The sequence below is a fragment of the Schistocerca nitens genome, chromosome 11, assembly GCF_023898315.1.
Source record: "Schistocerca nitens isolate TAMUIC-IGC-003100 chromosome 11, iqSchNite1.1, whole genome shotgun sequence".
In the NCBI taxonomy this organism is placed as follows: Eukaryota; Metazoa; Arthropoda; class Insecta; order Orthoptera; family Acrididae; genus Schistocerca; species Schistocerca nitens.
Genome location: NC_064624.1, coordinates 85942192 through 85967181, shown reverse-complemented (window position 1 = coordinate 85967181; position 24990 = coordinate 85942192). Strand labels below are relative to the sequence as shown.

At 38.9% G+C, this 24990-nt stretch overlaps 1 long non-coding RNA gene across 1 annotated transcript in view; it reads left to right on the top strand.

Annotated features, from left to right (window-relative positions):
• The window catches only part of LOC126213364 (uncharacterized), a 34686-nt gene extending 9924 nt beyond the window's left edge, over window positions 1-24762 (top strand). Inside the window, exons 3-6 of the long non-coding RNA XR_007541146.1 lie at window positions 9768-9836; window positions 13898-13954; window positions 24415-24575; window positions 24730-24762. This is a non-coding gene — a long non-coding RNA (uncharacterized LOC126213364). The remainder of the gene's footprint in view (window positions 1-9767; window positions 9837-13897; window positions 13955-24414; window positions 24576-24729) is intronic.
• Window positions 24763-24990: the final 228 nt, after the last annotated feature.

Here is a 24990-nt window from a genome sequence, read left to right as displayed (position 1 = left end):
AATCCCCCCCACTGTCCCGCCGTATGCGTTCGCAACAAATAAATTAAATTACGCGAGCTTTTAGTCGCACATCCGTTGTTTCAGTTTAGCTTTCTGCTTACTTGTACACAGTTGAACGTGTTAATGATGTGCAGTGTATAACGTGTCGTGTGCCATACCACCCGAAAAAAGAATGGTCGTTTCGTGGATAGCTGACCGTCCCGGAACATTTACATATGACTGAATTATTTTATGTTGTCAAGTCTGTGAAAAAAATGTTTTGTGCAAAAAAAAAAGTTTCAAGTAGATCACCATGCCGAGAGAAATCTTCCTATCACAGGAATGCAGAAGAAAAGGTGATGACAAAAATTTCTGATAACAGCAAGTTGCAGTAGCAGAGACTTGTCCAGAGGTAACCAAAAAAGTCTGTTTAACATGGATCTGTGCAGAGCATTCATTGCGAGCAATATTCCTCCTCACAAACTTATAAACTCTATCCTCTAAGGCTTCCTGCAGAAATATTGCTTAAATCAAAATATACCACATGAATCGACATTGTGTAAAAATTACATACCGACAATGTGCGTAAATGTTCTGGAAGAAATACACAATGAACTCGAGGGCAACATGATCTGGATTTCAGTTGACGAAACTACAGACAGTTGTGGCCTGTACTTTGCAAATTTAATTGTTGGTGTTTTAAAAGAAGAGCCTTCTTCTTCCTATTTAGTGTTCTGCAAAGAACTTGAAAAAGTAAATCATTCTACGATCACTAGATTTGTGATTGAGGGTATTAGAAAAATATATCCAGAATCTTCTGCAAATGCAAGTGTGTTTGTGTTTATTTGAGATGCTGCTCCCTATATGATCAAAGCAGGAAAAGCCCTCAGAGTATTTTATCGTAATTTGATTCGTGTGATGTGCTTTGTTCACTGAGCACATCGCCTTGCTGAATGTAAGTAAACTGATTTCAGCCACAGAGAAAGTGTTTCTAAAGGCTCCTGCTCGCATCAACACCTGCAAAGAAAAACTACCAAATGTGCAATGATTGTAAAGAGTCCGCCTCGATTGCAAATAGAAACCGGATGTTCGCCTAGGTTTCGGTGCAGATAACCACACCTTCTTTGGAACACACTAAAACTACAAACTGCCTAAATAGGCATCGCCCAGCATTAATACAGTTAGTAGTTTTAGTGTGTTCCGAAGAAGGCACGGTTATCCGCGCCGAAACCTAGGTCAACATCCGGTTTCTATTTGCAATTGAGGCGGATTCTTTATAATCATTAAATTATTCCAGTCGTAACTCATTGGGGTACGTAGGTTGAAGCTGTGTCATTTTACAATGAAAATTTCAAGGCCATTAGAGGGGTAGTAAATGACTTGAATAGTGCAGAGGCTTTGGCAGTTTGCCAATCTAAGGAAGCTTTTAATGATTCCGGTATTAAAAAAGACATTGCTGTGATTAGCACTACTTTTCCCATATGCCTGCAAGTATTAAAAAGCTTGAAACACAAGGTTTGGCATTGAATGAATCTATTCAGTTAATGAATGAAATTATTCTAGTGAACTGCTCATTGCCGGAGGTATTCCTGAGAAAACTTATAGAAAAGTTTGAAAACATTTCATACAATAACCCAGGCTTTGAACCCTTGTACCATATTGATAGTTTTATTAATGGGACGGGTGAACTTTTACCAGAAACAGTAAGTGCCAACATAGCACCCAAATTCAAATACTGCCCAGTCACCTCAGTTGATGTAGAATGGTCCTTTTCTACTTATAAAAATGTTTTGAGTGATCGAAGACACAATCTTACCACCAAACTTTTGGAACAGTACTTGTTTATATGTATTTACAATAGTAGAAAAATGTAAAATAAATTGTAAATGATGCTTTGGTCCAATAGTATTAATTAAAAGTTAATGAAGTTAAAAAAATTCATGATTGTGTGTTGTTTTTTAAATAAAATATTACTGGGTTTTTGAGTGTGCCACCCCTGCGTGCAGTATATCTCGACCTTGGTCCTGTACGTATCGATTGTTTTGCCGTGACTCAACTCACATCGCGTCTGTTTGTTACCGACAACAATAGTGAAGAAGGAACAATTCTTGAAATGCAGTATGAGTCCCCATTTTGCAAATTTTTAGAAAATAATCCCAGAAAGTCCGCCCCCCCCCCCCCCCTTCCTAACCTCTACCAGAAATTATTCAGAAAGTGATATCAACATTCTAAATGTACCGATGTTTGGCATGGCTGGCACTCTTCCTCGTAATTGATATGCACAGGTTCGACTTTGAGATGTAATGCACGCAGTAACTCCTATGTTTTTTTATTATTTAATCTTGTAGATTTCTGCACTTTGTGCATTTTTAAGCATTTTTCATGCATATTTTAAGATTTTTATGATGCATATAATCCAGTGATGACACACCCACAAGAATAGCATTTTAGAGCAGTTTTGAAAAAAATGTAAGCTTTCATCAACCTGAAGGTGGTTTTGAGCAGCACAGTGCTCTACTAGGGACAGTCCTACTCAAGGCTATACACCATTGCCCTCCTCTGACCTTTGAACTCATTCATCTACAGTTTGTGAACTCCAAACTGTTGTGGAACTTGCCATTTTTCACAATAACAGATCCATCAGGAGGTTAAGGAAGTGATTAATGACAAATAAAAACGTGTAGCTACCTCAGCGCTTACACCACTCTTCACCTGTCTGTCAGCGATGTCGCGAACGACCGACGGTGGAAAGATGGTGTGCTCCAGCAGTCAGTACCTCGCTACCTGCCATGGCGTGAGCATCAGTGTGTGTGCAGATAATGGATGTGTGTTACTTAAAATAGCAAGCGGGACTATGATATTACGTGTGCTATCAGTTGCTTGTCTTATTAATGTGCTGACTAATAAAACATTATTATCTCGAAGTGTAGTGTTTGATTAGCTGCAAAGGTGTTACTCATACTGGCACGCTGCCAGCTTCATACTATATTTACTTGAGTGTAAGACACCCCTGAATATAAAATGGCCCAATTTTTTAAATTTTTTTATTTATTCATTTTTTTAATGAAAGGCTCCTTGAGAGAAATTTATTTTTAACAGATTCTGATTAACTAGAATTACAAACTGTTTTATTGACATAAAGTATCTGCCAAAAAGGTAACCTTATAACTATTCTAAACTTTTGCCATTTATTGATTGTCTAAATTTTGATAACACTTGGAGAAATAAAATAAACAACAAGAAATTGTTCACATGAATTTTTGGACTGTTTTCTTTTCTGCCTTTTATGCTTACAATCCCTGTAGTGTGTGCTACCACTATCTTGGGTCATCACCATCATCAACCTAATGGCACAGCCGTGAAATTTATACCTTCATTGTCACAAACATATGGCTGTTTCTTCAGAATATGTGGCTATTTCTGAGGTGGTTGTTGTGTTGGAATTTGAGAACACAGCTATTTTTTCCTGTATACATACCAGATTTCACCTCTATCCTGAAATGAGTATGTTATAATCTCACTTCCAAACATGTCACCTCCCCCCACTCTGTGTAGAACCCCCTGATATACCCCCTTTCATTCTTGTCGTATGTCACAGAGAGTGTTGACAACATTGCAGCAAGAAACACAGAAGTACATCACTTGCCTAGATCTAGGCTTTTATTGTCTTGTGCAGAAATGAATACTATTGTTGAGTATTTGTCCAATTTTAAAGTCAGTTCAATTCCGACTACAAATGCATTTGGGCAAACTGCAGTTTAAACACAGTAGATGTTCATACACTGAAGTGCTGAAGAAACTGGTATAAGCACGTTTATTATAACACAGAGATTTGTAAACAGGCAGAATACGGCACTGCAGTCGGCATTGCCTTTACAAGACAACAAATGTCTGGGGCAGTTCTTAGATCAGTTACTGCTGCTACAATGGTAGGTTCCCAAGATTTAAATGAGTTTGAACGTGGTGTTACAGCCAGTGCACGAGTGATGGGACACAGCATCCCTGAGCTAGCAATGAAATGCAGATTTTCCTGTACGACCATTTCATGAGTGTACTGTGTCCTGTGACTATCGGGGATCTGGTAAAACAGCAAATCTCAGACATCACAATGGCTGGAAAACAGTCCTGCAAGAACGGGAGCGACGACAACTGAAGACAGTTGTTCAATGTGACAGAACTGCAACCCTTACGCAAATTGCTGCAGATTTCAATACTGGGTTATCAACAAGTGTCAGTGTGTGAACCATTCAACGAAAAATCATCGATACGGTATTTCGGAACCGAAAACCCACTCGTGTACCCTTGATGACAGCAGGACACAAAGCTTTAGGCCTTGCCTGGGCCCGGTCAACACCAACATTGGACTTATGATCACTGGAAACATGTTGCCTGGTCGGACGAGTTTTGTTTCAAATTATATACAGTTATGGAGACAACCTCATGAATCCATGGACCCTGCATGCCAGCAGTTGACTGTTTAAGCTGGTGGAGGTTCTGTAATGGTGTGGGGCATGTGCAGTTTGAGTGATATGGGACCCCTGATAAATCTAGATATGACTCTGACTGGTGACACATACGTAAGCATGCTGTCTGATCACCTGCATCCATTCATGTTCATTGTGCATTCCGACAGACTTGGGCAATTCCAGTAGGACAATACGGGGCAATTACAGCAGGACAATGCGACACCCCACACACCCAGAATTGCTACAGAGTGCCTCCAGGAACACTATTCTGAGTTTAAACACTTTTGCTGGCCATCAAACTCCCGATCATTATTGAACATATCTGGGATGCCTTGCAACGTGCTATTCTCAAGAGTTCCATCTCCTCACACTCTTAGGGATTTGTGGACAGGCCTTCAGGATTCCTGTTGTCAGTTCCCTCCAGCATTACTTCAGGCATTAGTAGAGTCCATGCCACGTCGTGTTGCGGCACTTCTGCGTGCTCGCAGGGGCCCTACGTAATATTCGGCAGGTGTACCAGTTTCTTTGGCTCTTCAGTGTAGAAAGCAAAAGTACTTGGTATAGATTACCACGCATAACAACATGATGAAATTTGCTGCGGGCTCAGTGCTTCCCTCCGTGCAATCGTCATAGCTCTCAGCCAAGCTGGTGTCACTGTTCTCCTTCCAAGCTTGAGTAACTGTCAAAAACAGACTGCAATATCTGCTAGTATGCACGTCATATGTAACAACACCAACTAATATGTAAATAAAAGATTGCATTTAAGATTGCGTTCCACTCTCGAAGTTTTGCTCATCCCGCGATCTACTGACGTCTGTCGGTACTATCTCCACAATGGGTCTTGCGACTGTAATTTAATTTTGCTTTAACAATTACAGTCTGTTTAATATGATCTACTTCATTTGTTAGCCACGTCATTCTATATTAATTTTCCTTCTTGTTTCAACTGAATTTCACAAACGTAGCATACAGCTGAGTAAAATCAGGTAATGTTTTTACATGGTATTGTTATACATGAACAGTGGTCAAATTTCTCATTTGCAATCTACGTAGTAAATCATTACAGTGTCTCATAACCAAATAAAATTTTGATCTGGTTTCTGAATCAACTAATGTTCTTTGAAGGACAAAAATTTCTATATTTGAATGTTACCTTTACTTAAAAAATTGCATTAATGTTTGTATAGAATATTTATAATTGTATGAGAATGTTTATTGGAAACCTGTTAAAATACAACAAAAGCTTGTAAGTTGATAGACTTTAATTCTATTTCCTCCTGTGTTTCACAAAACTGTCAAATGTCAATCAGTGCAATAGACTGTTGTGGCTAGTTCTTTATTTATTGTGTATCTCTTGCACTAGTCAGTGTCATGTGATCGTTCGAGTAACGTCGATACTGTACCGAGCACTTCGGTGTATCGGGAACTCTCGAGCTTGTTGGAACGTATCATTTGCCAAGCCCTGCCCTTCAGAATTATTTAAAATAAAATTGCACAAAGCTTAATCTTCATGATGACCACTGTAAATGTAATACTACTACTGTGCACATTACTAAACAATGTGATAATGGTGACCTCAGAAAAGTAGCTCAATCAGCCAATTTTAAGACAACCCTATAGCTTTTGAATGACACATTTGGAAAGAAACCTCGTCTTATAATTATGTAAATACTCTAGATGATGCAGGGTTTTCAATATGTTATCTGCTGATACATATTTCACCATGAGTGATCTGAAGATGATTGTGTGGTCAACTGAAATTAGTCTTCACATTTTAATGTTTTATAGTGCACGTGATCTAGACAGTAAAAAAGTTTTTACTGACTTGAGCTATTAATACTTGCTGGGTCGAAATGGAAACACAGTTTCCTTCTGTAATGTGTTTCTGTTGTTTTAGGGGAGGACACCAGACAGCGAGGTCATCGGTCTCATCGGAATAGGGAAGGACGGGGAAGGAAGTCGGCCGTGCCCTTTCAGAGGAACTGTCCTGGCATTTTCCTGGAACGATTTAGAGAAATCACAGAAAACCTAACCTGGGACGGCCGGACGTGGGATTGAACCGTCGTCCTCCCGAATGCCAGTCCAGTGTCCTAACCACTGCGCCACCTCACTCGGTGTGTGTGTTTCTGTCGTGGCAAGATTGACGGTGGGTCGAGTGGTGTCGCTAAATGACTGCCACATCTGGGAGTGTGGTGGCTCATCAGTTTGCATGAGGGCCACACTGTTTTGGAAGACTTGCAGTATTGAGGGCTGCAATGTGGCAGAAGCTCTGTGTCTAGTGGTAGCCTGCATTGAGGTAGGCTGGCTTGCACCAGGACGTGGACAGTGCTGTGTCTACCCCTTTAATGTGGAGAGTGAGTGTGCTAGTGTTGTGTCCTGTGAATGGATTTGAGCCCCAGAAGGGCGGTTCTGGTGCTCCACGCCGTGGACCGTGTCAGAGGAAAATGTGGTACGTCATTGCCAGCTCTCTGAGAACAAAAGTAGCCTGTTTTCAGTGCCGTGTTGTTCCACTCGGTAAGTAAGTGTGGAGGGGAAGAATTGTAGAGGGAAACCTAGGTGTAACTACGGGAAGCAGGTCCGAAAAGATATAGATTGTGGTAGTTGTGCGTGAAGAAGAGGTCTGATCGGGATACACCGATGTGGGAAGCTGCTTATCTGTTGCAAAGCCATTGTACAGCAGGCATGTGAATCGGTACTGAGGATGTTATGCCACCAGTTGTCAGATGTGTGATACTTTTACCGCAACATGTTTGGGACTATGTTACCTCATTATTGAGTGCTATAAAATATGGAAAACAGTTAAGAAATCACAATACTACACATACTGACCCATATAAAAATATTTATATCTCCCTTTAATGTAACATACCATAAAGCTTCTGTGCCATTAGGCATCATCAGCAGTAAAATCCAGCAGCAAATGTGCATTGTCATACATAACTCTTCTCAGAACATCTCATATTGGCACGTTACACTCTCAAGGCACAGTTTGCGTGTTAAATTGGACGACACTAGTGTCACTTTAGCGATATCTCCTCAGGGAACAGCAACAGATTTATTCGAATTAGCGGCATTAGGTTTAATGTTTTCAGTTGTCTTCCATATGGATGCACACAATGAAACACAGGTGTAGTAAACCTTTGCTTTTCATAAATTTTACAGTAGAAAGTAACATTGTTGAGGGCTCTGACATATGCTTTGCAGTCGAGTGCTATTTTTGGTAGGTGACAGCAGCAGCTTTAGTTTAACAACTGTACCTTGAGAGCATAACATACTAACATGAGATGTTCGAGGAAGAGTTTTATGTTTGACAGTGCATGTTTGCTGTTGCCTTTTGCTATTGATGATGACGCCTAATGGCACAAGAGCTTTGAGGTACATTACACTGTGGGCCGACATAAATATTTCAGTATAGGTCAGTAGGTAGAGTGTTGTAATTTATTGGTGGGTTTCCTTGTTTTATAGCACTTGATAAATGCGTTGTGGTAAAAATACCAGACATTTGACCACTCATGGTGTAACATACTCAGTACCATTGGGGTGCAGCGTAAAACAAAAGTCTTTTGAATGAAGACCACAGCAACATGCAGTTGACTTTGATGAAGTTATAATAAGTGACAGATAATTATTATTCACGTATGGGCCCAGTAGGACCACGCAAGGTACAATCCCTACAATCCATCAATGTCACGTTTGATGGTAGGCCATTCTTTGTGCCCAAATTTGTTTCATCCTTTCAGAATGAAGTCTCTTTCTTTCATCAGACCACAGTGTTCCAATCTGTTTTCTAATCAGTGGCAGATTATTGACTGATTTCTCCCCCCCCCCCCCCCCTGTTGACTTTCATCTACACTCTGAACTAATGAGATACCTATTAATTGAATGTCCTTTAGCTGTAGCAGAGAAGGCCTGTGGATGCAATTTCTTATCTACTACAGTTGATAGTGAGTGAATTGGAAAATACACATTGTATTGAGTCAAAATTTTACTGTGCAACAACCGAGCGAGGTGGTGCAGTGGTTAGACACTGGACTCGCATTCGGGAGGACGACATTTCAATCCCGCGTCCGGCCATCCTGAATTACGTTTTCCATGATTTCCCTAAATCAGTCCAGGCAAATGCCGGGATGGTTGCTTTCAAAGGGCACGGCCGGCTTCTTTCCCCGTCCTTCCCTAATCCGATGAGACCGATGACCTCACTGTCTGGTCTCCTTCCCCAAAACAACCAACCAACCTACTGTGCATAAGTGTACAGGTAGGCTAGCTTGCTAGCTCTGTGAAGCCCTTTGCAAATGTTGCCATTGTGTACAGGGATTTCATATTGTTAGGAAATTATTGTTAAATGTAATGAGTCTTGAAGATGATTTGCACATCGTTCAAGGACTGACAAATGATGTAATGTAAATTGTAAATTGCTCGATTACTAGAATCGAACACAACTGTCAATAGGTGCAGTTAAGTGTTTGAGTAGTGAGTTTGTTTGTGTGTGTGTGTGTGTGTGTGTGTGTGTGTGTGTGTGTGTGTGTGTGTGTGTGTGAGAGAGAGAGAGAGAGAGAGAAATTGGGTGTTACGGGGGGGGGGGGGGGGTTCACCCTTAGTTATGTGGGATTTGAAGAAGGGATGAGAGAGATATAGAACTAAAAGTACTGTCTAATTGAACTTTCCCAAAAATTTTGTAATGCAGGCTACATTCGATATTTGCTTTTCACCGGGATAATGTGTCATACTTATAGGTACAGCCCGTATTTGCGTGCTGCCTATTGTGGATAATGAAGTCATAAATATTGTTTGATATCACATACAGTTGTACTGTTGTCCATAAAGCATTGCCATCATACCAACTCAAATGCTTTTTGAAAGTTTAGAAATAATCTGTTCAGCTGTTTGGCCCAATCTGTGGCTCTCACAATGTCATAAGAGAAGAATGAAAGTTGGGTTCTGCACTGCTGATCCTTCTGGAATCAGAGCTGGTTGACACAGAGAAAGTAATTCTGTTGCAGACAGCCATTGTAATGCTACAAGACATAATGTAGAGTAAGTTCATATGACTCTGTTGTGGACTTGGACTGGTTGCCAAACCACAAATGGGGTCTGCTTAGCAGCACGGTCACACACTCTCCTGTCAAAATTGTGTACAGTTAGTACCAATTGTTCGTTGGTAGGACTGAGGGTGTTGCTCAATGTGTAGTTGCGTATGCTGCCTAACTTTGCATTTTTTATTTTAGTTGTGATTGAGCTCCCTTTTGTTTGGATTAAAGTTAATGTTAACTAGTCACTTTTAATATCTAGTGTACAGAGATACAGGTTTAATTCTTTTTTCAGGCGTATTGTAAGGCAGAAGAGCCTGTGCTGGTCTCACTTGTCCCAGTGCTTCTCAAAGAAGAACATGTGGTAAGTTTTGTTATTAAGACATTTGCATTTGGTAATGAATTGGCTTAAGTGGAGACAATAATGACCCATGATGTATCTTAGAAGATAGATTGAAGCATACATTTTAGATAGATGTGTTAAATCTGACACTGTGGACTGGAATACACTATTTAATATATCAAAAAATTAATCAATTTTTGAAAATATAATGTAACTGAATAGGTAAAAAATCTACTCACCAAGTGGCGGCAGGAGGAAACATGTACAAAGATATTGAAATCTGCAAGCTTTCAGAGCCAGTGGCTCATTCTTCTGACAGAAGAGTTGAAGGGGATGGAAAGAGGGGTGAAGGAAAAGGTCTGGTGAGCTTTAGGCACCAGAGAGGAGAAGACACTGATTCCAAAATCCTGCGGATTTTAATACGTTTATATTTTTCTCCTGCTGCCACTGCTCGGAATGCACTATTTGGAATTCTTAAGTTGTCACGCGTAAAATACAGGGAGCGAAAAGAAAAGTCTTGTACAGAAACAAGACTGCAGCTGTAAGAGTCAAATTGCTGCAGCGCACCTATCACGGACTGCTGGCAGCCCAGTGTCTGCCAGCTGCACAAACCACGGCAGGGCCGAGAAGTCGGCAAATAGATTGTGTTAAGAGGGCATTGCCAGTGGCCGCACCAAAACGACACTTGCTGCACGCTGTTAGCATTGGCGTTAAGCGATTGAGGCTGTGTTCCGCTTCTGTGACCCGGCCGAGCAGCCAGTCGAAAAGCTGTAGTACTCTGCACACTGAGGATTTAAGTTCGTGCTATGGTAGCAGAAGGCAGTGACATTGCCAGTCTGGAACTGTCGAATTCACCAGAGCCGCTGCCGTCCGGTTTGCCGTCGACTGCCACTCGCAACTGAGATGTCGCACGCCCTAGGAACGGTCTCCGCCAGCTTGACGTATCAAATGCGTTGCCACAGTTGCGAGAAAATCGTTTCTGAAAAACAGAAATTTTTTATATTGAATATTAATTTAAATCTTTGGGAGTCTTTTGTGAACGTCTTTATATGAAGTATAGCCTTGTATGGAAGTGAAATTTGGACAGTCATCATTTCAGGCAAGAGGAGAAGAGCTTTTGAAATGTCATACTACAGAAGGCTGCTGAAGATAAGTGGTAGTGGATAATTAGTGAAGTAGTTCTGGATCAAATTAGAAAGAAAAGAAATTTATGTCACATCTTGGCTAAAAGATGATGTATGCTGGGGCATCAAGTGATTGTCATTTTGGTGATGGAGGGGATAGGGTTAAAATTGTAGAGGAAGAACAAGGTTTGAATACACTAAGCAAACTGAAGTGGATGCAGGTTGTTGTACCTATACTGTGATCAGGAAAGAGGCTTGCCAAAGATAGACTTCATGGAGAGCTGCCTCAAACCAGTCTTTGTGTTGAAGACCACAGCAGTGTTGAAACCCTAATTTTGTATGAAAGGTCAAATTGAGTGAGTTCGCCATAATGTTCCAAGCTATAGTGTAATTAGTGGCTGCTTAGAATGTGTGAACTGTTTCAAGAAGTGTTTAGGCCATACGGTATATAGTGCCGCACTTAATGCTGGAAATGGGTACTGCACTCAAACATGGTGGCAACAGAAGTACACATTAATGGTCACACAGTAAAGGTAACACTGTTTGTAGCATCTTCCACTGTGTAAATGTAAAACAAACTGTTGGCTTGTTGGCTTGTTTTATGAAAATGAAAGTTGCTACCCACCATATAGCGGAGATGCTGAGTCGCAGATAAGCACAACAAAAAGACTGTCACAAATAAGCTTTTGACCTACAAGGCCTTTGTCAGAAACACACACACACACGACTGCGGACTTTGGCAGCTGAAGCCACACTTATTCGTAATATATCATTCTTTCTGAATTTTACATTGTTTGATGTTGGCTTACCCCCCCCCCCCCCCCCATAGTGTTCATAAGGAGTTGTCCTCTGGGATAAAGCACATAAAATAAATAGCTATGAGCACCCATATGGGGTCATTCTATGCCAAACACTAATTCATTTTTTTGAGCTACTCTTCATAGCACACTGACAAGAAGAAGGGATCGGTTGGTAGGACATGTTCTGAGGCATCAAGGGATCACCAATTTAATATTGGAGGGCTTACCCCCACTTCTTTCTCAATATAGATTAACCTGGAACAGGATGTTTTGTGTACTTCCCAAGAACTGTTTGAAATGTGGATTCTTCAACTTCTCAGATGGGATGTTGCAAGACACCATCATTTCACCTGTCTTAAAATGTTTGTACAATTGAAGATGAACCTGTCTGCTCAACTAACAGCATTTGTCTGCTGCCATTTTCAGCATTTCTCTTCACACAGCTGCTGTATTTGGTGGTATTACAGTGCTGTTGCACATTAAAGTGCTTTTCTGCACTAACTTTGACTTTACTTAATTAACAAAATAACATTTCCCCACCAGTGCTGAAGAACTTACCATCAAACTCACGAAAGAAACCTTGCAACTCCATGCTGATGGACCGCTTTTGTTGAACCACTTGAGTTTATATTCTCACTGAATAGTGTGACCATGTGTGCGATGTTTATCATGTCGGGAGGTGCCTTTGTTAGTTTTGAGAATGTTTTGTTGGCCCCACCCAACAGTGTCTTGCATCAGCAAACTGACTAGTGTGTAATGCTACTTGTCTACTGTTATTGTGGTCTTCAGTCCTGAGACTGGTTTGATGCAGCCTTCCATGCTACTCTATCCTGTGCAAGCTTCTTCATCTCCAAGTAACTACTGCAACATACATCCTTCTGAATCTGCTTAATGTATTCATCTCTTGGTCTCCCTCTACGATTTTTACCCTCCACACTGCCCTCCAATATTAAATTGGTGATCCCTTGATGCCTCAGAACATGTCCTACCAACCGATCCCTTCTTCTTGTCAAGTTGTGCCACATATTCCTCTTCTCGTTTCTACTCAGTACCTCCTCATTAGTTACATGATTTACCCATCTGATCTTCAGCATTCTTCTGTAGCACCACATTTCAAAAGCTTCTATTCTCTTCTTGTCTAAACTAATTATCGTACTTGTTTCACTTCCATACGTGGCTACACTCCGTACGAATACTTTCAGAAAAGACTTTCTCACTTAAATTTATACTCAATGTTAACAAAGTTCTCTGCTTCAGAAACACTTTCCTTACCATTGCCAGTCTACATTTTATAGCCCCAAACATCATCAGTTATTTTTATCCCCAAGTAGCTAAACTTCTTTACTACTTTAAGTGTCTCATTTCCTAATCTAATTCTCTCAGCATCACCTGATTTAATTCGACTACATTCCGTTATCCTCTTGTTTTGCTTTTGTTGATGTTCATCTTACATCCCCCTTTCAAGACACTGTTTATTCAATTCAACTTCTCTTCCAGGTCCTTCGCTGTCTCTGACAGAACTAGTATGTCATCGGTAAACCTCAAAGTTTTTGTTTCTTCTCCGTGGATTTTAATTCCTTCTCCAAATTTTTCTTTTGTTTCCTTTACTGCTTGCTCAGTATACAGACTGAATAACATTGAGGATAGGCTACAACCCTGTCTCACTCCCTTTCCAACCACTGCTTCTCTTTCATGTTCCTTGACTCGCATAACTGCCGTTGTGTATATTTGTGGCATTATAATCTGAAACAGTGTCATGTGAGCAACATTTTCATGTTTTTATTCGTGTGTCCATATAAGATGCAACAAATATATAAAGTTTTGCAAAAGTTGGCGGAAATATAACCTGTTACTGAAAAAAAAGATGTAAATATGACTTTGGATGCATAATAGAAGTACATTTATCTATACTATAACACCTGAATTTATGCATAAATTGTTGTTAAATTCACCATGAAGTTTAGGAAAAAATATGACTAGTCATAAAAATGTGGGCCCTTGTTATGATTGCTTGAACTGAAAAGTGAAGTGTCAAAAGTATTCAGTAATGTACCTTAAGGAAACAGAGAATTAAACCTTTTAAACACAATTTCCGTCATGTAAATTTCATACACCACGAAAACATTATAAATCTGGCATCTGTTGTAAATTTTTCCAGCTTGATGAATCGCCGGAGGACTTTGAAGTTGGCAGTCACCAATTGCTAATAAATCTGGTGAGTCACTGAGTTTTATAATATTTCAGTACTTACGACTAGAATACAAGTTGCAATAAGCTCAGTAAGAAGGCCTGACTGCAACCCATTTTCTCAAATAAATTGTGGTTCTGTTGTTTGTCTTCTTCTTCTTAGTTCTTCAATCGTCAGGTTGGTTGTCGGCAGTGCATAACGCTTTTCTTTCTTGGGCCTTCATCTTGAAAATGGTATGTGATGCAGTCATTACTGTCCGTGATCTACGCAAAGTATTCCAGTCTTGGTTTGTCGCTTGTGTTCTTATCTCATTCAGTACAGCGAAACACTCCAAACAAATGCCTCTATGAGGTCCTTCCTGAAATGTCTGTCTATGCAGCTGGGTGTGAAAAGGTTCCGCAGTTTATAAATATTTTAGCATACAGTCACTAATATTAGTAACATGTCCAGAGCAATGTGTTTCGAGAGTCGAGCTCTCATCATTAGGCTGTCTAAGTTAACCCTACATAAAATGCACTTCAGAAGCACTGGAGGTCAAAATATAAGTTTATTCAGTCATGTAGACTATCATCTTACTTTAAAACTGGAAGCACCAGATTCCCTGCATCCTTATCTGCATATTCTTCAAAACATTGTTTATGTAAGGCAGTAAACATCAGTCACACCAGCTGCCTCTCAGTGCACGTCAGAGCTGCACACCTGTTTATAAATAAGTGGTGCCTTAAAAGCAGCACTTCGAAGGATGTGTGTTAACATGGATAAGGAAGCAGGGAATCTGATGCTACCACTTTTCAAGTAAGACAAGGACTTCGTAGCTGAGTAGTTTTATTTGTTTTTCTATTTTTACCTTGAGTGTTTTTGAAGTTCATTTTATGTAGGATTAATTTTGAAGCCGGATGATGGCAGCTTGACCCCAAAAACATGTTGCTGTGGATTATGCTCCTAAAATTAGTGGTTGTATGTAAAGTAAATTTTCGTCTATGCACAGCTTTTGGAATGGTTGAAATGACTGACTAAATTTTTTTTTGTAATAAATCAGTGATTATGTTCTGTATTTTGTATAACAATCGTTGGTAGAACCGACATCATGGCTGAAATTCAGCATTCATAATAATTTGGAATAGTGGTCTCTAGCCATTACTTCTCCAAAAATATTGCTTTGCAGAAGTTTGTCTTTACTCCAGTACTCTACTAAATATAATTTCTTGTTCCACGTCATTCAAAATGATATGGCAAAAAAACATAGTTCGGCTACTCCAGTACCTTCTGAATTGTTTGTTACTGTTATCTTGCTGAGGCCAACAGTGATTTGTTTCATTTGCAATTAACTCTACGAGATCTTCAGAGATAATCACATTTCTGTTTTTCCCTTGGTCTTAAGAATGAAACCTCTCTTCAGCTTCTATCTGTTCCTTCCACAGAATGAACTCCGAAAATAAAATTACACTGCATAAGTAGCGCAAACGTAAGTGCAGCATTTATGTGTTATTCTGAGAAAATAATTTAGTTGAACTACATAAGATAACGTAGTAGGTGAATATGGATTGGGGCTAAGAAATGAAAGAGGAAGCTGCCTGATAGAATTTTGCACAGAGCACAACTTAATCATAGCTAACACTTGGTTCAAGAATCATAAAAGAAGGTTGTATACATGGAAGAAGCCTGGAGATACTGACAAGTTTCAGATAGATTATATAATGGTAAGACAGAGATTTAGGAACCAGGTTTTAAATTGTAAGACATTTCCAGGGGCAGACGTGACCTCCGACCACAATCTATTGGTTATGAACAGTGGATTAAAACTGAAACTGCAAAAAAGTGGGAATTTAAGGAGATCGAACCTGGATAAACTGACTAAACCAGAGGTTGTAAAGAGTTTCAGGGAGAGCAAAAGGGAACAATTGGCAGAAATGGGGGAAAGAACTACATTATAAGAAGAATGGGTAGCTTTGAGAGATGAAGTAGTGAAGGCAGCAGAGGATCTAGTAGGTAAAAAGACGAGGGCTAGTAGAAATCCTTGGGTAACAGAAGAAATATTGAATTTAATTGATGAAAGGAGAAAATACAAAAATGCAGTAAATGAAGCAGGCAAAAAGGAATACAAACGTCTCAAAAATGAGATCGACAGGAAGTGCAAAATGGCTAAGCAGGGATGGCTAGAGGACAAATGTAAGGATGTAGAGGCTTATGTCACTAGGGATAACATAGATGCTGCCTACAGGAAAATTGAAGAGACCTCTGGAGAAAAGACAACCACTTGCATGAATATCAAGAGCTCAGATGGAAACCCAGTTCTAAGCAAAGAAAAGAAAGCAGGAAGGTGGAAGGAGTATATAGAGGGTCTAAACATGGGCGATGTACTTGAGGACAATATTATGGAAATGGAAGAGGATGTAGATGAAGATGAAATGGGAGATATGATACTGCGTGAAAAGTTTGACAGAGCACTGAAAGACCTGAGTCGAAACAAGGCCCCAGGAGTAGAAAACATTCCATTAGAACTACTGACGGCCTTGGGAGAGCCAGTCCTGACAAAACTCTACCATCTGATGAGCAAGTTGTATGAAACAGGCGAAATACCCTCAGACTTCAAGAAGAATATAATAATTCTATTCCCAAAGAAAGCAGGTGTTGACAGATGTGAAAATTACCGAACTATCAGTTTAATAAGCCACAGCTGCAAAATACTAACGCGAATTATTTTCAGACGAATGGAAAAACTGGTAGAAGCCGACCTCGGGGAAGATCAGTTTGGATTCCGTAGAAATGTTGGAACACGTGAGGCAATACTGACCCTACGACTTATCTTAGAAGAAAGATTAAGGAAAGGCAAACCTACGTTTCTAGCACTTGTAGACTTAGAGAAAGCTTTTTACAATGTTGACTGGAATACTCTCTTTCAAATTCTAAAGGTGGCAGGAGTAAAATACAGTGAGTGAAAGGCTATTTACAATTGGTACAGAAACCAGATGGCAGTTATAAGAGTTGAGGGGCATGAAAGGGAAGCAGTGGTTGGGAAGGGAGTGAGACAAGGTTGTAGCTTCTCCACGATATTATTCAATCTGTATATTGAGCAAGCAGTAAAGGAAACAAAAGAAAAATTTGGAATAGGTATTAAAATCCAGGGAGAAGAAATAAAAACTTTGAGGTTCGCCGAAGACATTGTAATTCTCTCAGAGACAGCAAAGGACTTGGAAGAGTGGAAGAGCAGTTGAACAGAATGGACAGTGTCTTGAAAGGAGGATATAAGATGAACATCAACAAAAGTAAAACGAGGATAATGGAATGTAGTCGAATTAAGTCGGGTGATGCTGAGGGAATTAGATTAAGAAATGAGTCACTTAAAGTAGTAAAGGAGTTTTGCTATTTGGGGAGCAAAATAACTGATGATGGTCGAAGTAGAGAGGATATAAAATGTAGACTGGTAATAGCAAGGAAAGCGATTCTGAAGAAGAAAAATTTGTTAACATCGAGTATAGATTTAAATGTCAGGAAGTCGTTTCTGAAAGTATTTGTATGGAGCGTAGCGATGTATGGAAGCAAAACATGGACGATAACTAGTTTGGACAAGAAGTGAATAGAAGCTTTCGAAATGTGGTGCTGCAGAAGAATGCTGAAGATTAGGTGGGTAGATCACGTGACTAATGAGGAGGTATTGAATAGGATTGGGGAGCAGAGAAGTTTGTGGCACCAAGGGATCAAAAATTTATTTAGCATTGGAGGGCAGCGTGTAGGGTAAAAATAGTAGACTAAGCAGATTCAGAAGGATGTAGGTTGCAGTAGGTATTGGGAGATGAAGGAGCTTGCACAGGATAAATTAGCATGGAGAGCTGCATCAAACCAGGCTCAGGACTGAAGACCACAACAAATCTGATGGGGCTGCCATTGGGAATTTCTGTTGTAAGCACCCTCGGCGGTATGAAGCGTTACATTACAGCGCAGTTTATTTACGATTCTCCTGTAACAAGAAAGTGCTATTAAATTCCAGAAGACCTGACCTTCTGCACAGATACTGCTTATATCCATCCAACAAAGCAGAGTTTTATTCGCTACGTTCCCAGCCACATCAGTAAATATGGAATGTAGGAGACCTATATGGAATGTAATTCTTACATTTGTTGATGGTGTTAAGACAGCAACCAGCCACAAATTTACTTTGAGTTCCTTTATTCAAAGGAAACCGTTACCGGTTTCGAATCGTTGCGATTCATCATCAGACGGTTTACACACTTTCTTTCTACATTTGGTGTGTTTTTATAGATTAATTGTCCTAAAATATAAATAAAACATAATTACAAACACGGTACACACAGATGGTTGCGTTGCAGATTTTCGTTGTATGTGACTTACGGGAAACGTCGGTTTCGAGTGTTTGTTTCCATAACGTTTATCCATTCGATGTAAATGCATTCGCACTGCATCCTCGTTGTTGCACACGTAATAGTTCTCACTGGACACTTTAGATTTGTCGCTGAGATCATTCCAACCACGCACCACATGTTTTGGTACATACAAAGAGCTTACAAACATGTAGGTGTCACAGATGCTATAATGTATCGTAACATTTGACGATGATGTCCTATGTTTGGAAAGAATCATATATTCTTTTACAAAACTGTAATGACTTTTACATTAGTACAGAGATTTTTTTTTTTTGCTAATTTAATTATAAAGGTTTTTATATATATTTAGAACTGTATTGGTAAAATAGTACATTATTTTATTACATTTGGCAGCATGAGAATTATAGTAACATATAAATTTTCCACTTGATCTGCAGATAGGTGTATTAATATTATTTGCTATGGAGGCTGGAAAGTAATTTTTGAAAATTTTTCAGGAAAGGGGTGTTAGCCAACTCTGTTTGTTCGTTAAGGATATAGTCTGGGATGCTGTTTTTGTGTGTGTGAATTTCTAATTCTTCTAATATATTCATAGTGGCCCCTTTTTCTGTTAGATGTAAAATCTTTAAATTGTCCTCAATGTTTGCTACTGAATGGTTTTCTTCAGCAATATGGGCTGCAAATGCTGATTTGTTCAAGTTACCAAGTCTTAGAGCGTCAATATGTTCTTTATATCTAATTTCAAAACTTCTGCCTGTCTGTCCAATGTAGAATTTTGGGCATGTATCACATTTGAGTTTGTATATTCCTGATTTACGGTAGGGACTCTTGGAGGTGTTTATATCATGGATCACTTTTTGTTGTAATTTATTATTTGTGGAAAAGCTGATTTTGATATTTTTCTTCTTTTTAAATAAGTTTGCTATTTGGTATGAAAGTGGGCCTATGTATGGGAGAGTAGCATATTTAGGTTTGGCTTCAGTGGCACACTGCTTTGGCTTGAAGTGACTGCTGTGAAGTGGATCTGTGGGTTTTGTCTGCATTTTCTTGTGGAGTTTTTCTATTATTGTGGGTTTATATTCATTATTATGAGCAACTGTTTTAATTATCTTGATTTCATTTTGCTGGTCTGTGTCACTCATTGGTACTTTTTTAATTCGGTGTAGCATTGTTCTGAAATATGCCATTTTTTGTTGGCGAGGGTGGCAAGATGAGTTGCTAATACTGACATCTGTTGTGGTAGGTTTTCTGTAAATACTGAATTGATGTTTATTGTTACTATTGCAAATTTTCAGGTCAAGAAAGTTAATGCTTTTATTAGTTTCATGTTCAACTGTGAATTTAATATTTTTGTGCATTTTGCTAAGATCTGCTGCTAATGTATCTATTTCATTGCTTGTACCATCAAAAAGCAGTATTGTATCATCAACATATCTTCTGTAGTATATTATTTTATTTGAGATGTGCTGGTTGGCAGAAAAGAATTTTTGTTCTATATGGTTGATGTAAATGTCAGCCAATATCCCAGCTAAGCTACTTCCCATTGCCAAACCATCATGTTGTTGGTACAGTTTGTTGTTGAAGTTAAAGTAATTATGCTCTAGAATAAGTGAAAGTATTTCTATGAGTTCACAGATCTCTGCAACACTAATTTTCTTATATTTAAGCAGATTGTTTCTTATAAGATTAATAGTCTCTTTTACAGGGATGTTCGTGTACAGGTTGACTATGTCTAGTGATGCTAATTTAGCTGTTGGTGGGATGTGGATGTCTTTAATTAAGCTTATGAGTTCGTGTGTGTTATGTATGGTGTAGTTATTTTCAAATGTATAGTATTTGGTAATGAGGTCTTTTAATTTACGGCTTATGAAGTATGCAGGGCTGTTTCTGGAGTTAACAATCGGGCGAATGGGACAATTTTCTTTATGAACCTTTGGCTGTGCCCGCAGTTTTGGTGCCGAGGGATTCATTGTTATGCAGTTACGTATTTCATATTTGTTCAGTAAAAAGTTACAGTTTTGTAGTAGCTTTCGGAGTTTAGTTTAGAATTTCACTGTAGGATCTGTCTTTATTTCAGTTATATTGTTGCTATGGAAAAATTGCAAGGTTTTCTCTACATATTCTCCTTCATGCATTATGATTAAAGAATTTCCTTTGTCAGCTTTTACTATGAGTGCTTTACTTTCAGACAGCTTGCTGTTAATATTTTTCAAATCTTTAAGTTGAGTGTTTTTGCGGGTATTATTTGTTTGAAGTTGTTTCATTATCAGTTTATTTGTCTTGTATGCAACTGCATTTTTCTCACATGTGTCTAGTTTTGCTGTGTCACAAGCAAGTTTTGTGCAGGCTATGAGGTTTTTAACACTGTGATTATTGAGATTTGTTCCAATATTATGTTTCAGACCTTTATTTAACAAAGTGAGTTCACTGCTGCTAAATTGGATGTCAGTTGTATTAATGACTCTATCAAAAAATTTGTGTTGGCTTAGCTGTTTGTTATTATCAAACTCTGGATTGTTCATAGATTTTAAGGCTTCAATTTTCTTTTTGTGTTTGGATAGGATAATCTTTTGTTCTTTGTCTACTTTATCGTCTATGTGCTGTAGGATGTGCGAGAATTGTAAAGGTGAGAGGCTGTGTCCTAGCTGCAGATGCAAGTTGTACATGACATTGTTTAAGTGTTCTTTTTTCTTGTATTGCATTTTAATCTCTGTTTTTAGCCATATATTTTCACATTTTTGCTTAGCAAATCTGGCAGGTTTAGTTTTGCAGTTAATTTTGACTTTGACATATTTTGGGACTATTTTAAGTGACATACACTCTTTGTTGAATTTAATGTTAAGAGACGTTTTCATTAGGTTAATTTTGTTTCTTGAAAGCATGTATATTTCTCATTACCTGGCGAGGTAAGCTTAATGCAATTTTGTCATATGATGACATGTTGGAGACCGTGGCTGTTTTTGAAGACAAATGTTGATGGTGTTAAGACAGCAACCAGCCACAAATTTACTTTGAGTTCCTTTATTCATAGGAAACCGTTACCGGTTTCGAATCGTTGCGATTCATCATCAGACGGTTTACATGCTTTCTTTCTACATTTGGTGTGTTTTTATAGATTAATTGTCCTAAAATATAAATAAAACATAATTACAAACACGCTACACACAGATGGTTGCGTTGCAGATTTTCGTTGTATGTGACTTACGGGAAACGTCGGTTTCGAGTGTTTGTTTCCATAACGTTTATCCAATCGATGTAAATGCATTCGCACTGCATCCTCGTTGTTGCACACGTAATAGTTCTCACTGCACACTATAGATTTGTCGCTGAGATCATTCCAACCACGCACCACATGTTTTGGTACATACAAAGAGCTTACAAACATATAGGTGTCACAGATGCTATAATGTATCGTAACATTTGACGATGATGTCCTATGTTTGGAAAGAATCATATATTCTTTTACAAAACTGTAATGACTTTTACATTTCCTTTTACGGTTTCCTTTGAATAAAGGAACTCAAAGTAAATTTGTGGCTGGTTGCTGTCTTAACACCATCAACATTTGTCTTCAAAAACAGCCACGGTCTCCAACATGTCATCATATGACAAAATTGCAATAATTCCTACATTATTTAACGTAGCAAATAAGCCCCCACAACTGCAGCTTAAGGGAAAAACCACGCAGACGTAATAGTAAATCGTCAAAAGTAATAAAACTGTTTCTCGACAAGGAAAAATTCATTTCAAGGATTCTTTGCTAAACCTGGGCCACGAACGGCAACAATCTTCAACACGTGCACTTTTGAAGCGCAAGTAGTTACATTTACAAAAATAATTGTGTATTTGGAAGCCGAGTGAAGTGTTATAATGGACTAATCACTAGACTCCATAAAAATTTTTAACGTGTCATTGAAAGTGCCTAAGATAATAGCAACAGAAATATTTGCTACTCATGCATGACATATGCGTTTTCATTCTCTTTGTTTCAGCGGAGGACGCTGCAAATACACGTAATCGAAAGAATTTCTTAATGAATTAGTTATAGCTTATATCACTGAATCAGTGTGGTTGGCTGTTTTCACGTGTATTTAATGACACTTGACGTCTCTTGATAACTTCCTAATACATGGAACACAAAAATGTAACAGCTCTTTCCTGAATTAAGTAGAAAATAAGGAAAATTAAGACAATCCTTAAGGCGTATGTGATTGCTTTCTCACTCCTCGGGACGCTATTACCGCTCTAACTGCCGAACGGTAAGGGAGTGCGGCCATAAAATCTAAAAGCTGTTCCTAATATATCGATATCCTTTCCAAAATATATCGATTTTCAACGACATGAAATTCAACGCCGAAATATCGACATATTTATATCAAAACTGCTATATCGAGTTCCGATGTTTTTATTTTATATTCTTCTTTTTCTATTGAATTTCTATAATTTATTTTTATTATTTAATTTTATATTATATTTTATTTATTATTATTTATATGTATATTATACTCTTTTTTCGCAATTTTCGGTAAATATTTGCAGCTGTTTTCTTTTTAAATTATACTATAACATAATTTTACTTTCGCCGTGTGAATGAGTCATTTATGTCCCAGTGAATCACATTTTTGTCGAAGTAATTAAACTTACGATGACGAGAATAATTACGACATATTATCTACTAAATTTTAGTGTAGATAACACTGTCACAGTAAATCTGTAAGTGTAATTTACAGGCTGTGGTGTCTGTTTCGGTCGCAACGTTTTTTCTTAGCAAAGTAGTAAAAGTTAGCATATGACCTCCAGCAGAATAGAAGGAAATCACAGTGTATTGTAACTAGCTTAGTGCATTTTTGCATCTTAGCATACGGCAACGGTACAGTTTCTTTGTAAATGATAAAGATCGGCACCGTTTCTTCATGAATGACGCACCGATTGACAGTCGAGAACAAAGTCGTTACACTTTCGGGAAAGAAGTAAACGCTCTTGCGCTGATGCTTGTTTGCAGCAGCGACCTAGAGGCAATGACCTCACAGTAACGCCGTGAGGCCTGTGTATCAGAGGGTGTGGGTTGAGCCCCCTGCTGTCTTCTGCAGGCCTGGCTCTCTGCATCAGCTTCATTAAATACACTAAAATTCTGAAACTCAGTTTGTTAATTCACAGTTTGCGATGAGAGTGACCCCCTATCGAATTTAAAACCATAATTCACACACATTGCGAGGCACAGAATCTTACTCAACCTGCGCCGTTCAAAAATTGGTAATAGTTACGCCAAATGCAACCATCGCTCACAGTAAACCTACTGTAAACTGTATAGGATTTGCCACAGACCAATAGAACGAGTATTAAACATTCTTGGAAGAAGTGTTGCAAATCTTCGTTCATTTACATCAACGTCATTACAGAACAAAGTATATACAGTTGTTGAGATTAGCGTTACTTCAAATGCTATTCGACAAGACGTCAAAATTCGAATTAAATGCGACTGCCAGCTGTCTGTTGCTACTGGTCGGCGGACGGCGCCCCACACAGCTGTTGCCGGGCGTCGCCAAGAGATGGCAGAGCGGTAGCCGGTCCTTTGCTCACAGCAGTACGTGTTGATATCCGACCATAAATATGGTACACTGGCCCTGACGTCATTTTCGTGCCTCCAACATATCTGGGCTGAAGTCACGTGAATGTTGGCAAAACATGGTTGTTTCGTGTTGCGCTTATGGCTGTACTCAGCGTTTTGTCGGGGGAAATGGCATTACATTTCAGGTGTGTTTCTATGATACTGCAGATGCGTTTATTGAAATCTGCTGAAGTGACTTTTATATGTTTTTTACACTTGAAATAGAGTATCACGTAAGTTTAACTGTTGAAACTGATGCCTGTAAACTCTGACTCATATTACATTTTGGAAAGTATCTGTGATATTTCGGTTACAGAAGTAAAGATTACTTTCTTGTTCCTACTCATAGGCTGCCTAAGGATGAAAACCGAAGGCAGCTTTGGATACAGGCCCTGAAACGGAAAAATTTTAAGCCATCTGCACATACGCGGCTTTGCTCGAAGCACTTCGAGAAGTGTTTTGATAGGTTACTTATTATTTACAATGTATATTTATATTTACAGTGTCTGTCATTCTTAAACCTGATGTTTTTATAGGGCTAAGACTGGAGGGAATTGGCTAAGTAGTGATGCTATCCCGACACTTTTTGATTTTCCGGAGCATATGAAATCGAAGAGGCCTAAGCACCGTAAATCACACACTAGAAGGCGTTCGTTAGATGATGCCTGGTCTTCTGAAATCTGTGCTTCCAATGCCTGTAAGTCTGAATGTTGTTAGAATGTCTGTGATAACTGCGAGTTAGTAAAATATTGAATTAGAATAGAACTGTAACACGTTACGTTAAGTGTCATTTCGGACATGCTTTGCTCACAAAGTGTACCTCAAAACATGCATTTTTGTTTTGTTTACAGTGACAATATGCAATATGGAAACGAACACCCCCCCCCCCCCCAAAACAAACGTTTGAGATATATTGGGGACTTTTTGAATAGCGATTTGTGTACTCCTGGCATAGCAGAAAATGTGGTAGGTGTGGCAAGACGGCAGATTATCATCAAAGCCAGAAAGTTAAATAACTTGCAGCGGTCATCTCGTGGGATGAAGAAGAAAGTCTTGTCTTTGAAATCTTCGATAAATAATCTCGAAAATAATCGTGTTATAAATGAATCCTG